The sequence below is a fragment of the Amblyomma maculatum genome, chromosome 3 (genome assembly GCF_055883805.1).
Source record: "Amblyomma maculatum isolate TAMU_Amacu chromosome 3, ASM5588380v1, whole genome shotgun sequence".
Taxonomy (NCBI): domain Eukaryota; kingdom Metazoa; phylum Arthropoda; class Arachnida; order Ixodida; family Ixodidae; genus Amblyomma; species Amblyomma maculatum.
The window spans coordinates 85,079,640-85,098,052 of NC_139346.1; the positions used below are offsets into that span (position 1 = coordinate 85,079,640).

At 47.2% G+C, this 18,413-nt stretch overlaps 1 long non-coding RNA gene across 1 annotated transcript in view; it reads right to left on the bottom strand.

The window, feature by feature from the left end:
- Positions 1-18,413, bottom strand: part of LOC146195163 (uncharacterized) — a 51,312-nt gene that overhangs the window by 3,351 nt on the left and 29,548 nt on the right. The window contains exon 2 of the long non-coding RNA XR_014705539.1: positions 3,342-3,447. This is a non-coding gene — a long non-coding RNA (uncharacterized LOC146195163). The remainder of the gene's footprint in view (positions 1-3,341; positions 3,448-18,413) is intronic.

Consider the following 18,413-nt stretch of genomic DNA (forward strand, 5'->3'; position numbering starts at 1 on the left):
TGCGCAGGAGCTGTGCGCGTCATCTGTGCGTCGTATCTGTGCGCTGATGTGTCACTCGTAAGTAAAGAACGTGGGAGGTGAGAGGTTAGGAATGAAAACGATTGAAGGTGATAAGTAATGAATAAGTCATAGGCATGGATAGAGTTATTGAATAATTGTAATGGCAGTGAAAAGGATTAATAGCGACTAAAATATCCGGTAATCACCAGTATGTGAAAATACGATTTGCAATGACCGCAACCGATTTCAAAATGAGTAAAAAGCTCAGCGATGAGTAGTAATAATAACTATGACTAGGCATGAGTGATCATGATTGCTAATGTTAACCGACGGCTTCAAATGACGCATCTGATTGAAAATACTTTGCTATCAGTGGTAATGAATACAATGACTAGGCATGACTCATCATAACTACAAAACGACCAATATGTCATACGACGACTAGAGTGACCGCAACGGCCTGGAAAGGAGTAAAAATGCTTACTGATGAGTGATATCAATTATACCAAATAGGCATGACTTATCATGACTACGAAATGAGCAATATGACAAAATAAGACTGGAATGACCGCAACTGACCTAAACGATAATTTTAATTTTATATTTAGTTATTATTTGCATCGAAGTGGCACATGAGCTTATTGGTGGGCCGTAGTTGAGGGATCTGGATAAATTTGGTATGATGAGTACGATAATGGATGAGAGCCAGAGACTCTGCTGTCAATACGCGAAATAGCAAAAGCTGGCTTTTGTCTGCTCACTGGTATGTCGAGGCACATAAAATCCCCTTTTCCATAAAAAAAAAAAAACAGGAAAACTTTATTCATCAAAGTCCTGCCTGTGCGACTACAGGAAAAAAAAAAAAACTTTACTTTTAGTTCAGGTGCCTGTGTGAAGGCTGCTCACAGCGTAGAGACGGATTGTCGTACAGCCCGAGCATGAGCTCGGCCTACATTTATCGCCTGTTGGACCGTGGTAGCAAAAGCCATCCGGCCCTGTCTTATCGGCTTGTGATGCTGATACACGACCGCAAGTCACTGCGCAACTAAATGTCCAGTCAGACACACGTGCATTATGCTCTGGTGATTTGTCAAAAACCAATCCGTGAGACTTGTATCAACTGGACGTGCTTCTGTCTAACTTGCGATAACATCGCGTTATGAGCTATCGAAAATGAGTTGCTTTTTATTCTCTTCGCCGATAAAAAAAGCTCTAACAGTGCAAGGCAGTTTCATTTCCAGAGCGCTTTCTGACATCAGCTATTTCGCATGTGCCGGAAAATGAAAGGCGGCGCAAAGCTAAAACAGAGCTCTACAATATGCCAAACAGAGTGAAGTGCGCTTTTCTTTTCTATGCTCCCGCCGTCGGGCGTATCTCAGTGTGCTTTGCTGCAAAGGAAAAGCGGCGCTCTCCAGCGCTGCAGCAGACGACACGAAGCTCCTCCCCTAGGTTCATTCGTGCGTGCGCGGCTTCGCTTCGAAGCGCGACCGCACCGGATGCACTGGCGCTCCGTGGAGCGCGGCCACGCTGAACCGTGTTCACCCTTAAATTGGACGATTGTACACTTCAATGCTTGATTCGTCTAGATTTTGCAACACTTGGCAGACACGTCGGGCATGTTTTTCCTTCGAATGCCCGAAGACAAGAATATCGTCGATCGTGAAACGACGCCCTCCACACCTTTCAGCATTCGGCTCAACGTACGCTTAGTGTATTCCGCCGCCGTGAAGATGTTCCGCCTATGCATTCGGCTTACGCATGCTATTTCTCTAAACGAACAATTATCCTACAGAAGCGGTATTTTGCAAAAACAACAGAATCACAATGTCTGTTTACCATGAACCTTTTCCAGAGTTTATGGAATCTAGAACCTCCCTAAGGGTTCATCAACAAACTGCAGTGCTATGAAATATCGCACAGAATGCGGTGTCAAACTGTCTTTTTAGAGTGTCCGTTGCATAATATTCCAGACCAGTATTGCATCCTTGAAGTTTAAAAGCAATGATGAACTGTATCTAGAGAATCGCAAAGGCAGGAATTTACCGTAGATAAAAAATGCCATTTTTTCCTAACCACGTTTTAACGGGCAGAGTCTCAATAAATAGCTTATAAAAGAAAGTGTTTGTACATGCCAATAAATGCGCTTTTTCTGCTGTTTGGAGTATACAGTGTTTCGGTAAAACCAAGATACAAAGAACGTCACATGGGCGCATGGAGACAAGAGCACAGAAATTAAACTCTTGTACAAACGCTTCCTTGATGCTGAAAAACGAAAATCAGGCTCCTGCAATGTGCGTAAGTCGACTCCAAATAGTGCATGTAACTTTATGGACTGAGCTACACGCAAGCGTCTTTGTCTCCATGAGCCTCTGCCGAGGTCACATAATACGGGAGCTACCACCTAGTAAAGAGCAGAGACATTAGTCTGCCAACTAAGATCCGTATAACTTGTGCTGTGGTTGTTCCAGTTGTGATGTATGGATGCGAGAGTTGGACTGTGAAGAAGGCTGACCGCCCAAGAATTGACGCGTTTGAATTGAGGTGCTGGCGGAGACTCGTGAGAGTTCCTTGGACTGCCAGAAGATCAAATCAGTCGATATTGCCGACCAAAAACCCTGACTGCTCATCGGAGGATCAAATTCTAAAGTTAAAGCTCAGCTACTTTGGTCATCTGATGAGAAGAGAGGAGTCGCTGGAGAGAGATTTGATGTTGCGAAAGGTTGAGGGTCGCCGGAGAAGAGGTAGGCAGCGAACACGATGGTTAGATGGCATCCTCGAGGCACTGCATTTGAATTTATGTGATGTTAGGAAGATAGTGAGAGAGCGGAAAGCATGGCGTGATATGGTCCATAGGGTCACGAAGAGTCGGACACGACTGAACTGAACGAAGTAATGCGCACAGCTTGACACCGTCTTGCGTGCATCGGTTGATGGCAGAGAAATGGGGCTTACAATAGGATGAGAAGCACGCAATATCAATGCGCAGTCACTACACCAGCCCCCTACTATTTCGTCTCAATGCTGAATCAAACTGAAGTGTTATCTATGGCAAGGTTTCAAAATAGTAAAGTCGCATAAGGAACTATACCAGTCCATACACACGCTACTTTGAGGAAGTATGTACACCAAGCCAGGCGGGAGAGGTGCAATAGAGCGAGATTGTTAAGAGGAGGTATCGGAACAAATATAAGACGAAACGACCGATCAAAGCAAAAGAATGTGATCTGGGAAGGCAGCATCAGAGGCTAGCATGCAGGAATGAAGTGGAATAATCGTGCAGGACTTTCGTGCAGTGTTACCACTTAAAAGACATAACACGGCAGGTGTCCAGTAATAAATACCTTTGTTCGGATCTCCTTAAGATTTCCATAAATGAAGCTGGGAGGAGGTCCCGGTATTCCAAGTCTCCTGAAGAGTGAGAACGTCCAGGCACGCTGAGCGAGAAACCTGAGTAAAGTCGGGTGAAATAAAAATAATAAATTTCAAATATCGCGAAAACAAAACCCTTTTAGCGATGTCATGAGGGCGCTAAAACGTCCCACACACTACACAACAGTTTTCTATGGATGCAAGCTGTCATCCATAGAAATCTATAGATGACAGCTATGAGTTTTAATGACCTCTTTGAGTGTCATTTAAACCCACAGATTGACCACATAGAAGTGATGTGCTGAAGGAACGGAAGTGACTCGGCACTTATTTTTAAAAAGACTTCAGCCCCCGAGTTCTTCCTGTGACAATCTACGGATTCATTATCGAAACGATTCCATCATAGTTTTACACTGATACAACATCAAAAAGGTCGCTGATGTATTTTTTTGGGGTCAGAGGCCGCTGGCTGTTTTCATATGTGTTGCATAACGAAGCACCTCATTTTCAGGGCATTTCTATGACGGGTATAATATATGTCATGTTCCAGGTGCGTTTTGTTAAGCCACATAAAGAATATCCCTTCCAAAACGTGCTCCTCCGCGGTGGTTCAGTGATTAAGGCGCTCACTACTGAGCCCAATGACGCCGGAACGTATCTCGGCCGCGGAGGCCTCTATTCGGTGGAGGCGAAAAGCAAGGTACCCGTGTGCTGTGTGATGTCAGTGGACGTTAAAATATACTCAAATGGTCGGAATTTGCGTAGTACTCCACTACTTCGTCTCGTATAACCCAAGTCGCTTTGGGACGCTAAATTCTAGAAACCAAACCAAACGAAACCTTTCATTTTGTGCATAAAACTTAATGTTACGGGCTGTTGCATTTGTATTTGTCGATTTCCTAGTGCTCTTACCATATTTCCTACTAATGTGTATCGTTTTCATCTTACACGCTTATTTTGTGCCTTTAGGAAACGACTGCTTGCTCCAAGTTTCATTGAGCTTGGTCGGCAATCTGCCCCGTGGAATCGCTTTTTTCAGTCTTTTCAGCGTCCCTAAACTACAATAGATACACTATAGCACATATCTTGTTTGCCTGACTGAAATTTATTTTAGTGCAGCGCCACCTGCCTTCCACGGGTTGCATAGCTTTGTTATTTTGTAGTCTATGATGAGATGGTTGGTTACACTGGTAATCATTTGCACCTTTCCTGACGAAGGACGGTCCCACGGCCAAAACGTCGTTGCAGTGCTCTTACCAATAAACATATTACCATGTATGTATGTATGTATGTATGTATGTATGTATGTATGTATGTATGTATGTATGTATGTATGTATGTATGTATGTATGTATGTATGTATGTATGTATGTATGTATGTATGTATGTATGTATACGTACGTACCGTCTTTGCCAAAAGTAACCAGGCTGCTCCGAAGGCTGGCGGAGCAAGAGCGTGGCCGTGTGGCGGCGTTGCGCTCGCTGTTGCTTATCGGTGCTCGTCAGCTCCGAGGGTACAACAGCTGACGTAACTTCGCACCTTCACTCTCGCCCGTTGGATGATAAAAACTAGGCGCATAGTTGTGCGGGCTCGGTTTCACGTGTGCGAAGCCTGATTGTTCCCAGCGAGGGCGCTCAGTATAGCGACGGGGCTATTCGCTCTTCTCGGCAACTTCCCTGAAGCAGATATTATGTCGCGTTTCTCACGTGCTTGTGTTCTGTAATACGCCGCCTAAACGCCCCAGCAGTATTGCGCTTTCCTGCGTGTTTGATGCGCCGGTGCATTGAAGAAATATAACGCACCTCGAAATTTCAATATGCTTTCTCCAAGGTGCCTTGCGTAGTACCACATCACGGGTCGTAACTCTAGTACAAAGATATGGGAAAGCTTGTGAACCCTTTCAAGCCACCTTACGTCTCTTTTATGCTTGCGAAATTGTGTTAGCCCATTGGGGAGGCTGTTTAAACATAAGTGCTATGATTGATTATATCAAATGTTTGCATTTGCTTGTAGGTAAGAGTGATGTTAAGTTCGTGTTCGGCAGGTAGAGAAGCAGAAGACGATGATCTGATGATGGTCAGGAGGAGATATATATTTTCAGAAGCAAAATAGTTTACATTGGCAAACTGTAAGTTACAGTACCAAGAGTCACACAGACAACTGCAACTTAAAACAAAATAGACTCTCCCACAGAGAAGTCACTCTGCAAGCCCTTACTTTCCTACCGAGCGTTTCGGTTAAAGCCTAGGGGGTGTAAATACGTGCTAAGCACGGAGCCTCAATCTCATCTGACGAACATGGTCCGAGGACCGCTTTTTGATACCAGACATCAACAAAGAACAAGGGCGGTCACCTTAGATGATCCGCCCCGAAAATGAAGCAGGCAATCAAATTATTTAAAAACATGCCACAACTCCTGTGGGTTGGGAATAATCTCGGACCCAGGTCCTTAATTACGTCAAATAAAAATACAACATTCAAAACACACACTCTCTCCACTCGCTGGTCCCCAAACCCTCTCACACGGCGCCTGTCTTTGCCTCCCCTCCTCAGCGTGTTTGCGACGCGACCTTGCAGCGGCCGCCTTTGTGAAAGAAACGCCGCGGGGGATTCTGGAGACTAGGCCACCCCGCCGTCCCGTTCGAAGAAAAAAAGGGGGGTGGGGGCACTGTCCCAGAGCAGTGTACAGTCGCCTTCTACAGGGCGTTTAGTGAGCGCTTGAGGCAGGGCAAAACGGCTTCATTATCGGGGTCTCTCTGCCCCGATGTTTCGCGACACAGCGGGAGATCGCTGGACTGATTGCCTACTTTGGAGGGCCGAGGGTCGTGCCTATTGTCGCCTTCTGCAGGACATTTAGCGAGCGCTTGTGGCAGTGCAAAAAGCTTCATTAACGGCGTCGCCCTGCACCCATGCTTGGCGCCACGGCGGGAGATCGCTGAGATTGCTGGACGAGCTGGCCGTAAAGTGGTTCGCAGAAGCGTGCTGCTGTTGTTCCCGGCCGATAATTGGGTGCGTCTGCCGTTCGCTTCTTGGCGACGCCTCGGGGCGAAGGGAACGAAACAAACCAAGCCTCCCGCGCACCCCGCGAGGCGCATTCAGCATCCAAGAAGGGCATCCAAGAAGAGGGGAAAAAAGGAGAACAAAAAAACAACAACAGCGCTCGCTCCTTGGCCTCGGCGCGTGGGGGGTTCGACCGCCAGCTCGACTCCACGTGCGAGTCGCTTTTCACCGCGGCCTTACAATAAGTTTTGGTTTAAGTAAGGAAGTAAAACGAAACCTTCTTCGAGTTTAGCCGTTATATGCACATGATTGCTTTCTCGTTCGCGGAACCGCTATTTCAGGGCGACACTGTCTGGTAAACCTAGGACATATTCGTCCTAGAAAGAACAACAGCTCACCGTGTCTATTATAACCTGCTTTTCTATTTTTCGCAGTTGCCGAGAAGGGCGAATAGCATCGTCGCTATACTGCGCGCCCTCGCTGGGCACAACCAGGCTTCGCACGCGTGAAACCGTAACCCGCACATCATACACGCCTAGTTTTTTATCATCCAACGGGCGAGAGTGAGGATGTGAAGTTACGTCAGCTGTTGTACCCTCGGAGCCGACGCGCACCGATAAGCCACAGCGAGCGCAACACCGCCACACGGCAGCGTGTTTGCGCCACCAGCCTTCGGAGCAGCCTGGTTACTTTTGGCAAAGACGGTACGTACGTACTCTCATGAAAAGGATCGATCCCCCGGTCGAAACGTATAGTCAGATAAATGTTTCTTTTAATGAAGCGTACACCTCGCTTTACACCTTTTATTTGTTTAGGCAGTCAAGTACGTCTTGTTCCCTCAAGATATATACATTTTAACGCTGCCCTGCCGGACGGAATACCATTCCGCGAAACTATTGTGAAAATAAACTTTGGAAATGAACAGTCGCGTTTATCGTAAAGTGGACGTTATGCAGTAAACTGGCTCACTGAAACCTACTCCCATCACCAACCTACCTATCATCATCATCAGCCTAACTATACCCACTGCATGGCGAAAGCTTCTTCCATATTTCTCTCATTAACCCTGTTCTGTGCTAGCTGCGTCCACTTGACCCCTGTGAACTTCTTAACCTCATCCGCCGCCTAACTTTCTGCCACCCGCTGCTACGCTTTCCTTCCCTTGGAATCCAATTTGTTACCCTAAGCGACCATCGGTTATCCTCTCTTCGCACTACATGTCCATGCCCGTTTCTCCTTCTTGATGTTCCCTGTCAGTTCAGTTCAGTCGTTCAGTCGTGTCCGACTCTTCGTGACCCTATTGACCATGTCACGCCACGCTTTCCGGTCTCTCACTATCTTCCTAACATCACATAACTTCATCTGCAGTGCCTCGAGGATGCCATCTAACCATCGCGTTCGCTGCCTACCCCTTCTCCGGCGACCCTCAACCTTTCGCAACATCAAATCTTTCTCCAGCGACTCCTCTCTTCTCATCAGATGACCAAAGTAGCTGAGCTTTAACTTTAGAATTTGACCCTCCGATGAGCAGTGCAGGCAATATCGACTGATTTGATCTTCTGGCAGTCCAAGGAACTCTCAAGAGTCTTCGCCAGCACCACAATTCAAACGCGTCAATTCTTCGGCGGTCAGCCTTTTTCACAGACCAACTCTCGCATCCATACATCACAACTGGAAAGACCATAGCACGAGTTATACGGATCTTGATTGGCAGAATAATGTCTCTGCTCTTTACTAGGCGGTCAAGGCTAACCATTGCTCTCTTTCCCAGAAGCAGGCATCTCCTAATTTCATGGCTGCAGGCTCCTTCCGAGGTAATCTTGGAGCCCAAGAAGAGAAAATCTGTCACAGCTTCCACTTCTTGTCCCTTGATGCTCCAGGACTTGATAGGGCACGACGCCATGATCTTTGTCTTTTTAATGTTAGGTTTAAGCCCAATCTTCTCACTCTCTTCTTGTACGCGCATCAGAAGTCTCTTGAGATCCGCTTCACTTTCTGCCATTAAAGTGGTATCATCCGCATATCTCACGTTGTTGATACGTTTTCCAGCAATCTTCACTCCAGCTGAAGAGTCGTCCAGACCAGCCTTCCTCATTATGCACTCTGCATATAGGTTAAATAGGCAGGGCGACAGTATGCAGCCTTGCCTCACTCCTTTCTCAATCGGAAACCAATCAGTAAGACCATGCCCAGTTCTGACTGTGGCCTCTTGCCCTTCATACAGGTTCCTGAGGAGACAGATGAGGTGAATTGGAACTCCCATCTCTTGGAGAGCTTGCCACAATCTGCTGTGATCTACGCATTCAAACGCTTTCGCATAATCAATAAAGCAGAAGTATATGGGTTTCTGGAACTGTCTTGCTTTTTCCATGATCCAGCGAAGGTTGGCAACTTGGTCTCTAGTTCCTCTGCCCTTGCGAAACCCAGCTTGCACGTCCGGTAGCTCCCGATCCACATACTGCTGCAGCCTACCTTGGAGGATTTTCAACATCACTTTGCTAGCATGCGAAATAAGCGCGATCGTGCAGTAGTTGGAACAATCTTTGGCACTGCCTTTCTTTGGGATGGGGATGTAAACTGACCTCCTCCAATCCTGTGGCCACTGCAGGGTTGTCCAAATCTTCTGACATAATGTATGCAGAATGTTAACAGCGTCATGGTTGAGGTTTTGAAGCAACTCAGCTGGAAGGCTGTCAATTCCGCTAGCTTTGTTCTTAGCAAGGCTGGCTAAGGCCCATTCAACTTCACTCTTCAGGATGCCCGGCTCGAGATCAGTGATCACAACCGTCTTATGTTGGGTTTGCACATTCGGGTCCTTCTTGTACAGTTCTGTGTATTCCTGCCACCTCTTCTTTATCTCTGCGGGTTCAGTGAGGTCCTTGCCTCGTTTGTCCTTTATCACGCCCAGCTTAGCACAGAAGCCTCCTTTGATATATTTGATTGTCTTATACAGAGCTCTTGTGTCCCTTAATTGGCTGTTGTCCTCAACTGCTTGGCACTATATGTTAAGGAAGGCATTCTTATCTCTCCTTGCTATTATCTGAAAATCCGCATTGAGAACCTTGTATCTTTCTCTTTCCCCCATAACTTTTGCCATCCTCCTTTCCTCAGCTATTTGCAAAGCCTCTTCTTACAACCAGTTTGCTTTCTTGCATTTCTTTTGCTTTGGAACTACCTTAGTAGCAACTTCTTGTATTATATCACGAACATCAGTCCACATCTCTTCGGGCTCTTTGTCTTCTAGATCTAATTCTTGAAATCGATTCCTCACTTCCACAGCATATTCTAATGGAACTTGATCCAGATTATACCTGAAAGGCCTTCTAGTTTTCTGCGTTTTCCTCAATCGAAGCTTCATCTTGGCAACAAGAAGCTGATGATCGGTGCCACAATCGGCCCCAGGCCTTGTTTTTACTGCTTGTATAGCGCTTCTCCATCTCTGCCGGCAAATAATATAATCGATCTGATTCCTGTACAGACCGTCCGGTGAAGTCCATGTGTACAGGCACCTCTTGTGCTGTTGAAAATGAGTATTCGCTATGGTCAGGTTGTTTTCTTGACAAAACTCTACTAGCCTCTGCCCAGCTTCATTTGGTTCACCAATACCGAACTTGCCTGTAATTCCGGATATTTCTTCACTCCCTACCTTAGCATTCCAGTCTCCTATGAGAAAAACGACGTCTGATAGATGGGGTGCGGTCTAAAAGGCATTGTAGGTCCGCATAAAATCTCTCAACGTCAGCTTCTTCAGCAGTAGGGGTCGGTGTATAGACTTGGATAACTGTTATGTTGAAAGGGTGACCTTGGATCCGAAGTGAAATCATTCGGTCGTTTTTGGGGTTGTACCCTAGCACTGCTTTGCCCATTCTTCTGTTTACTAAGAGAGCTACCCCATTTCTTCTCTTGGAATCGTGCCCACAATAAAAGACATAATGGTCGCTGGAGTTAAATTCTCCCATTCCGGTCCACTTGAGCTCGCTGATACCCAAGATATCAATGTTCAATCTGTCCATTTCTCGCTTGACGATATCCAGTTTACCTTGCGTCATAGATCTTACATTCCATGTTGCTATGTGATACATCTCCTTGCAACTTCGGACTTCCGGTCGCTTCCCGACACATCCACAACTGAGCGTCCTTTTGGCTTTAGCCCAGCCGCTTCATTCGGCCTGGAGCTACTAGGAATCGCCTTTTGTTCATCCCCAGTAACATGTGGGACGCCTTCCAAACTGGGGGGCTCATGTTCCGGCGCCATATCATTAATGGTATTGTGACTGGCCGTAGGGTTTTCTTGGCAGGAAATACTGGAGTGGGTTGCCATTACCTTCTCCAGTGAATCACATTTTGTCAGAACTCTCTGCCGTGACCTGTCCATCTTGGGTGGCCCTACACAGCAGAGTTCACGACTTCATCGAGTTTCGCAAGCCCCTCCGCCACGACAAGGCAGTGATCCATGAAGGGGTGATGTCCCCTAGAATATCAGAAACTTGAGTTATTTCTCTGACCCACTCTGCACGTTTCCTATCTCTTAATGTTACCCCTACCATTTTTCGTTCCATAGCCCTCTGAATTGTACTCAACTTAAGGAGAACCCTCTTGGTTATCCTCCACGTTTCAGCCTCATAGGTGAGTACAGGTAAGATGCAACTGTTGCATACTTTCCTCTTGAGCGATACCGGTAAGCTGCTAGTCATAATCTGCGAGTGCTTGCCAAATGCGCTTCATCCCATTCTTATTCTTCTCGTTGTTTCCTTTTCATGGTCCGGATCTGTGGTTACTATCTGTCCTAAGTAGATATATTCGCCTACTACTTCCAGTGCTTTGCTACCTAACGTAAACTGCTGTTCCTTCCCGAGGCTGTTGAACATTACCTTAGTCCTCTCTATATTGATTTTCAAACTTATCTTTCTACTGTTCCTTTCTAGATCATCAGTCATTATTTGCAGTTCATCCCCCGAGTTACTTAGCAAGGCAATGTCATCAGCAAATCGTAGATTACTAAGGTATTCTCCATCTACCCTTACCGCTGACTGCTCCCTTTCCAAGTCTCTGAATACTTCCTCTAAGCAAGCTGTGAATAGTACTGGGGAGATCGTGTCTCTTTTCCTAACACCTTTCTTAATGGGAACTTTGTTAGTTTCTTTATGCATAATTATGGTTGCTGTGCAGCCACTGCATATATCTTTCAGCACTTTCCCGTACGGCTCGTCTACCCCATGATTTCGTAATGCCTGCATCACCGCCGAGGTTTCTACTGAGTGAAATGCTTTTTCTTTATAATGAATGCTATGTATAAGGGCTGGTTATATATATTCCGAGAATTTGTCTATCACCTGGTGTATGGTATGGATATGATCGCTAGTAGAGTACCGTCTTCTAAAACTGCTTGATCCTTTGCTTGATTGCAGTCTAAGGTTGTCCTGATTTTATTAGCGATTAAATTAGTAAATACCTTATACGCAACAGACAGTAAGCTGATTATTCTGTAACTTTTCAGGTCCTTAGCGTCCCCTTTCTTATGAATGAGGATAATATTTGCATTCTTCCATGGTTCCGGTACCGTCGATGACACTGGACACTGCGTATACACGTTGGTCACTTTTACTAGAACGATGTCCCCCCGTCCTTCAATCAAATCTGTAGTTATCTGATCCACTCCAGTTGATTTCCCCGTTTTCTTAGTTTTTAATGCTTTCTTGACCTAGTCCTTCGTCACTGGTGGAACGTCTGACTGTTTTTCCCTACCGCCAATCTCATTACGGTCCTGACTAGTTTGGCTATTGTAGAAATCTGTATAGAACTCTTCGGCTACTTTAACTATCTTGTCCATATTCGTGATGACGTTGCCCGCCTTGTCCCTTAGCGCATACATCTGGTTTTTGCCTATGCCCAATTTCTTTTTTACCGCTTTATGGCTTCCCCCTTTCTTTACAGCATGCTCAATTTTTTCCATGCTATACTTCCTTATATCGACCAACTTGCGCTTATTGATTAGCTTTGATATCTCGGCCAATTCTATCCTGTGTGTTCGATTGAAAGCTTTCATACTATATGGCGTTTCTTAATCAAATCTTTCGTCTCCTTAGACAGCCTATCGGTATCCTTGGTTCGAGCTGAATATATATTCTGTAGCGAGATCCTGACTCTTCTGCCCTTCCCCTCATTGCTAATTTGTTGATGGGTTTGTTTCTTACTAATCTGTTGCGTTCCTTTTTCAGATATAGGCTAATTCGGGACCTCACCATCCTGTGGTCACTGCATCGCACTTTCCCAATTACCTCTACATCTTGCATAATGGCGGAGGTTGAACACAGTATGAAGTTAGTTTCATTTTTAGTCTCCTCGTTAGGACGTTTCCATGTCCATTTCCGCTTCTTCCGTTTGGTGAAGAAGGCATTCATGATTCTTAACTCATTACGCTTTGCAAATTCAACTAATGACTCCCCCCTGTTATTCCTAGAACCAATGCCAAAGTCACCTACTGCCTGGTCTCTTGCCTGTTTTTCCCTACCATGGCATTGAAGTCGCCCATTAGTACAGTATACTGCGTCTTTACTTTTCGCATTGCCGATCTTCGTAGAAGCTTTCAACTGCCTGGTCATCATTACTACTTGTAGGTGCATAGACCTGTACAACCTTCAGTTTATACCGCTTATTAAGCATAATTACGATGCCTGCTACCCTCTCGGTAATACTGTAGAATTCATCGATATTGCCCGCTATATATGAATTGACAAGGAAACCTACTCCCAGTTCTCGCCTCTCCGGTAAACCTCAATAACACAGTACGTGCCCATCCTTCAGTACAGTATATGCCTCATTCGGCTTCCTAGCCTCACTAAGTCCTATGACATCCCATTTCATATCCTCTAGTTCCTCTAACAGCCCTGCTAAACTAACTTCACTAGCTAGGGTTCTAGCGTTAAACGTTGCCAGGGTCAGTTTCCAATGGCGACATGTCCAGCGGACCCAGGAATTTTTACCACCCCCTGCTGCATCACAGGTCTGACCGCCGCCGTGGTCAGTTGTTCCGCAGGCGCTGTTGACTGAAGGCCGCCGTTTTATGGAACTAATCACGAGAGATTGCTGCCAATTACCGCACCAGGGTGGCCTACTCCTGTTCTGGCGAGGAAGTGCGTTGCCGGAGGTGTTCACCGGCATCAGGCCCCACTCCAAACCTGTTTAAGCAATTCCATCGACACGCGGATTTTGTAATTTTTTTATCTGGTGGAGACTTGCGCGGCACCGGGATTTGAACCCCGGTCGTCTTGCATGCGAGGCGGATGTTCTACCGCTGCATCACCGCTGCACTTCTTTATATTGTCATGATGGCAGGGATTTTTGGAAATCGGCGACAGGGGCAGAGACACAGAGTCAAGACAGAGGTTCACGGGAAACGGTAACACAAAGACAGGCTCAAGAGTCCACAGACCTATATACCCGAAGCGCGCGAGAGACTCCAACTTCTTCGTCTTTAAAGCGCTACCTCAAACCGTTAGGTGGCATTATTCCCCCCCTTTAAAAAAAAACGCAAGCTCAAAGAAAAAAAAAACTGATCCGGATGGCAAATACGACTTTCAGCGGGTGAAATACGGCTTCATGCGAAGCACATGCACTAGGTCAGGCGAGCACTGACGACTAGAACTCGGTACAGTTCCGTCTGGAATAACCTCGTACGTAAGTTCTGAGAGGCGACTCAACATTCTGTAGGGTCCGAAGTAACGATTGAGAAGTTTTTCTGACAGGCCTGGGCGCCGGACAGGTGTCCACACCCAGCCTTTGTCACCAGGATGGAACACGACATAGCGGTGTCGGTCGTTATATCGGCGTGCATCTGTTGCTTGCTGTTTTGTAATGTGATTACGGGCGAATTGGCGAGCTTCCTCAGCGTAGTTGGCGAATCCTTCTGCTTCAGCAGTGAGCAGCTGGTCGTCAGCCGCTTATGGCAAAATAGCGTCGAGCATGGTCTGTACATCGCGTCCGTATACTATGCGAAACGGAGTCAATCGAGTCGTTTCTTGGACGGCAGTGTTATATGCAAATGAGACATAAGGCAATATCTCGTCCCATGTTTTGTGCCGCACATCCACGTACATGGCGAGCATGTCCGCTATTGTTTTGTTTAGTCGCTCTGTAAGGCCATTAGACTGAGGATGGTCAGCAGTAGTCTTTCGGTGAAGTGTGCTTTAGTATGGAAAACTTCTTCAAGAAGATGCGCTGTGAATGCCTTGCCACGATCAGTGATGACGTATGAAGGGGCGCCATGGCGGAGGACAATCTGCGTCATGAAAAATTGTGCAACTTCGGAGGATGTTGCACGTGGTACCGCCATAGTTTCCCCGTAACGTGTCAGATAATCTGTAGCCACGATAACCCACTTATTGCCAGCTGACGATAGAGGAAAAGGGCCGAGAAAGGCCATTCCAATTTGGTCGAATGTGACCACCGGTGGGGGAATAGGCTGCAGGAAACCCGGTTGCTCCAATGGCGGTGTCTTGCGTCGCTGGCACTTGCGGCAACCTCTAACATATCGATGAACGGTGGCGGCAAGTTTGGGCCAGTAGTAGGCCTGGCGCACTCTGGTAAGAGTGCGTGCAAAGCCCAAGTGTCCAGCGGTGAGTTCATCATGGCAAATATGAACGATTTCATCGCGGAGATCTGCAGGGATGACTAGAAGATAGGCTCGGTCACTGTTGCCGGCGCTTTTCTTGTGAGGATTCCGACACGCGTACAGAAGGATGACAAATTCTTAGCTAACAGTCGAGATACTGTAGAATCGAAACCCTCCAGATGATCGATCATAGTTTTGAGGTCAGGATCACCCCGTTGCCGGCCCTTTAAATCAGATGAACTGATAATGCCAAGACAACGGGCGTCTTCATCCGTACTGTCATGGGCCAACTCCACGGGTGATCGAGACAGTGCGTCAGCATCTTCATGTTTACGTCCAGATTTATAAACAATAGAGTAATCAAATTCCTGCATACGAAGACTTCACCGTGCAAGACGTCCTGATGGATCTCGAAGACTAGCCAGCCAACACAAAGCATGATGTTCTGTCACAATTTAAAATTTACGGCCGTAGAGGTAAGGTCGGAATTTCATTGTGGCCCAAACGACGGCGAGACACTCCTCTTCAGAAGTTGAATAGTTTGATTCTGCCCGAGAAAGGGTGCGGCTGGCATAAGCAATCACTTTTTCCTTGCCTTGCTGGTGCTGGACCGACGTTGCTGGCGTCGGTGTGAATTTCGGTGGCAGCGTCCTCATCGAAGTGCGCAAGAACGGGAGGGTTGTGCAACCGTTGGCGCAGCTCGGTGAATGCCTCCTGCTGCTGGGAAGACCAGACATATGGGACGTCATCACGTGTCAGGCGCGTCAAAGGTTCTGCAATCTTGGCAAAATCGGCAATGAAACGGCGATAGTACAAGCACAGGCCCAAGAAACGTCGGACTGCTTTCTTCGTGGTAGGGATGGGAAAATTAGCTACAGCGGCTGTTTTGTCAGGATTAGGCCGGACACCGTCAGCGCTAACCACATGACCGAGAAATTTCAGCTGCTCACATCCAAAGTGTCATTTTTCCGGTTTGAGTGTCAATTCGGCCGAGCGAAGAGCGTCCAATACCCTTCGCAGCAGCTTAAGATGTTGGTCAAACGTTTCTGAAAACACGATGACGTCGTCCAAGTAAACCAAACAGATTTGCCATTTAAGACCAGCAAGTATGGTGTCCATCATTTTCTGGAACGTCGCTGGCGCTGCACACAGACCGAAAGGCAATACTTTAAATTCAATAAGCCATCGGGTGTCACAAGGCAGGCTTTTCCCGATCGCGCTGATCCACTTCTATCTGCGTATAACCACTTTTTAAATCAATGGAGGAAAAGAACTTGGCGTTGCGAAGTCGATCGAGCGAATCGTCGATACAGGGCAACGGATATACATCTTTTTTCGTGATGTCATTCAGTTTCCAGTAATCAACGCAAAAACGCTGCGTGCCATCCTGTTTGTTAACCAACACGAGTGGCGACGACCACGGACTTTTAGACGGCTGAATAACATCCTCATTAAGCATCATTTCCTGAACTTGTGTCCGAATTGCCTCACGGTCTTTGGTCGAAATACGGTACGGCTGCTGTCGAATAGGTCGGGCATCGTCAGACGTTAAGATGCGATGCTTGGTGATGGAAGTTTGCCGGACTTCCGATTATGAGGTAAAGCATGGGGCGTACTCCAGCAGTAAGACACGCAGGTCGCGTTGTTGACAGACAGAAAGGTCACTGCTAACATGGATGTGGTCTAGAACATTAGGAGTGTCAATAATGTCAAACGCAAAACATTCAGAAACTTCGTTTAACAGTTCGCCGAAAGCGATGGCAGTAGAGCAATAGAGGTGGCGAGATTCATTCGTGAAGTTTGTGACCAGAAGCTCAGAGTGACCATTGCTGAGAATAATTAAGCTTCGAGCTGCACAGATGCCATGAGAAAATAAAAGCGAGCGGTTGCCTTCAGCAATTATAGGCCCGTCACGAAGCCCGTCGCATACAACACTCACAAACACGCTGGTGCGGGGAGGCACTGAAAAACACTCGGCTGAAACTCGTAGGGCGCACGTACGTTGGCCGTCCGTGGGGCTGGCAGCCGCTTTCTCCGTTGAGAACGAGACCGTTCGCTGTCGGAGATCGATGATGGCGCCATATTCGCGCAGGAAATCCACACCGAGATACAAATCACGAGAACATTCCCGGAGAACGACGCAGCTGACAACAAACGTTGACGTACGAATCTGGATTCTAGCCGTGCACTGTCCAATAGGAGTAATTACATGCCCCCCAGCCGTGCGTATCTGCGTTCTACACCATGGTGTCTTAACCTTCCTAAGATGCGCTGCCAGTTTCCCACTCAAAATCGAAAAGTATGCTCCGGTATCCACTAAAGCGCTGACGTAATGACCATCGATGCACACAGGGATGTCCAGCGATAGCCAGTCTCGTGAACCAAATGCTGTCGTTTAAGCTCCGAAATCCATATCTGTTCTCATTGGGGGACTTCTTCGTGCTGCTGACATTTAGCGGCCCCACCCCCGGAGGTCGCTCTACTCAGGTTTCCCGGTGGGGGCTTGGCGAGCGACCAGGCGGTGCTCGCAGGAGGTCACTAGTTGTTGAAGGGGATTGCCGACGTGGGGATGGAGACCTGGATTGTCGGCGTGCCATCCGGAAGCTCTCTTGTGCGAGGTTGTCTCCAATGTAACGAGGTAGTTGACCGAACGTGCGTCTAGATGCGCTGGTGTAAAAACCCTCTGGTCCGAATTCCCGATAAGGGCACCACCGGAAAATGTGACCAGGTTCCCCACAGTGGTAGCAAAGGCGGAGGCTCAGAGGGGCTCGCCAGACGTCCGTTCGTCGAATGTTTGACCGCAGTGGCCGCACGTACCGCGTTGGTTGCTGTACAGGAATGTTTTGCGTTGGCTGCTGGACGGGCATGCTCTGGGTTGGTGGTAACGTAGACAACGAAGCTTGGATGGGAACTGGGCGTCGGAGAATGTCAGCGTATGTCGGACGAGAATAACCAGGAACAGGGGTACTTTGAGCTTCAGCAACATGCAGAGATGGCTGCGTGACTTGCTCAATCTCTTCGCTTATTATGTCTGTGAGAGAATCGCCCCTGGGTTGGAACGTGCCCCAAACCTTCTGCAGTTCCTCACGTACAATTGCACGAATAAGATCTCGTAGGTGATCAGTAATGCTTACAGCAGCTGTAAGAGGCTCGGCAGCAGTCGTAGCGAGGATTGAGCTGTGGTAGACCGCCGAGCGCTGGTGTAGGCTCTTTTTCATGGTGGCAGCCTCTTTTAAAAATGAGGTAACTGTAGTTGGTGGGCTACGTACAAGACCAGCAAAAAGCTGTTCTTTAACCCCACGCATTAGGTGGCGCAGCTTTCTGTCTTTAGATATGTTGGGATCCGCACGTCGAAATAGTTTCGTCATGTCCTAAACATACATCATGACGTTCTCGTTTGGCATCTGTTTTCAAGATTGCAGAGCACGTTCT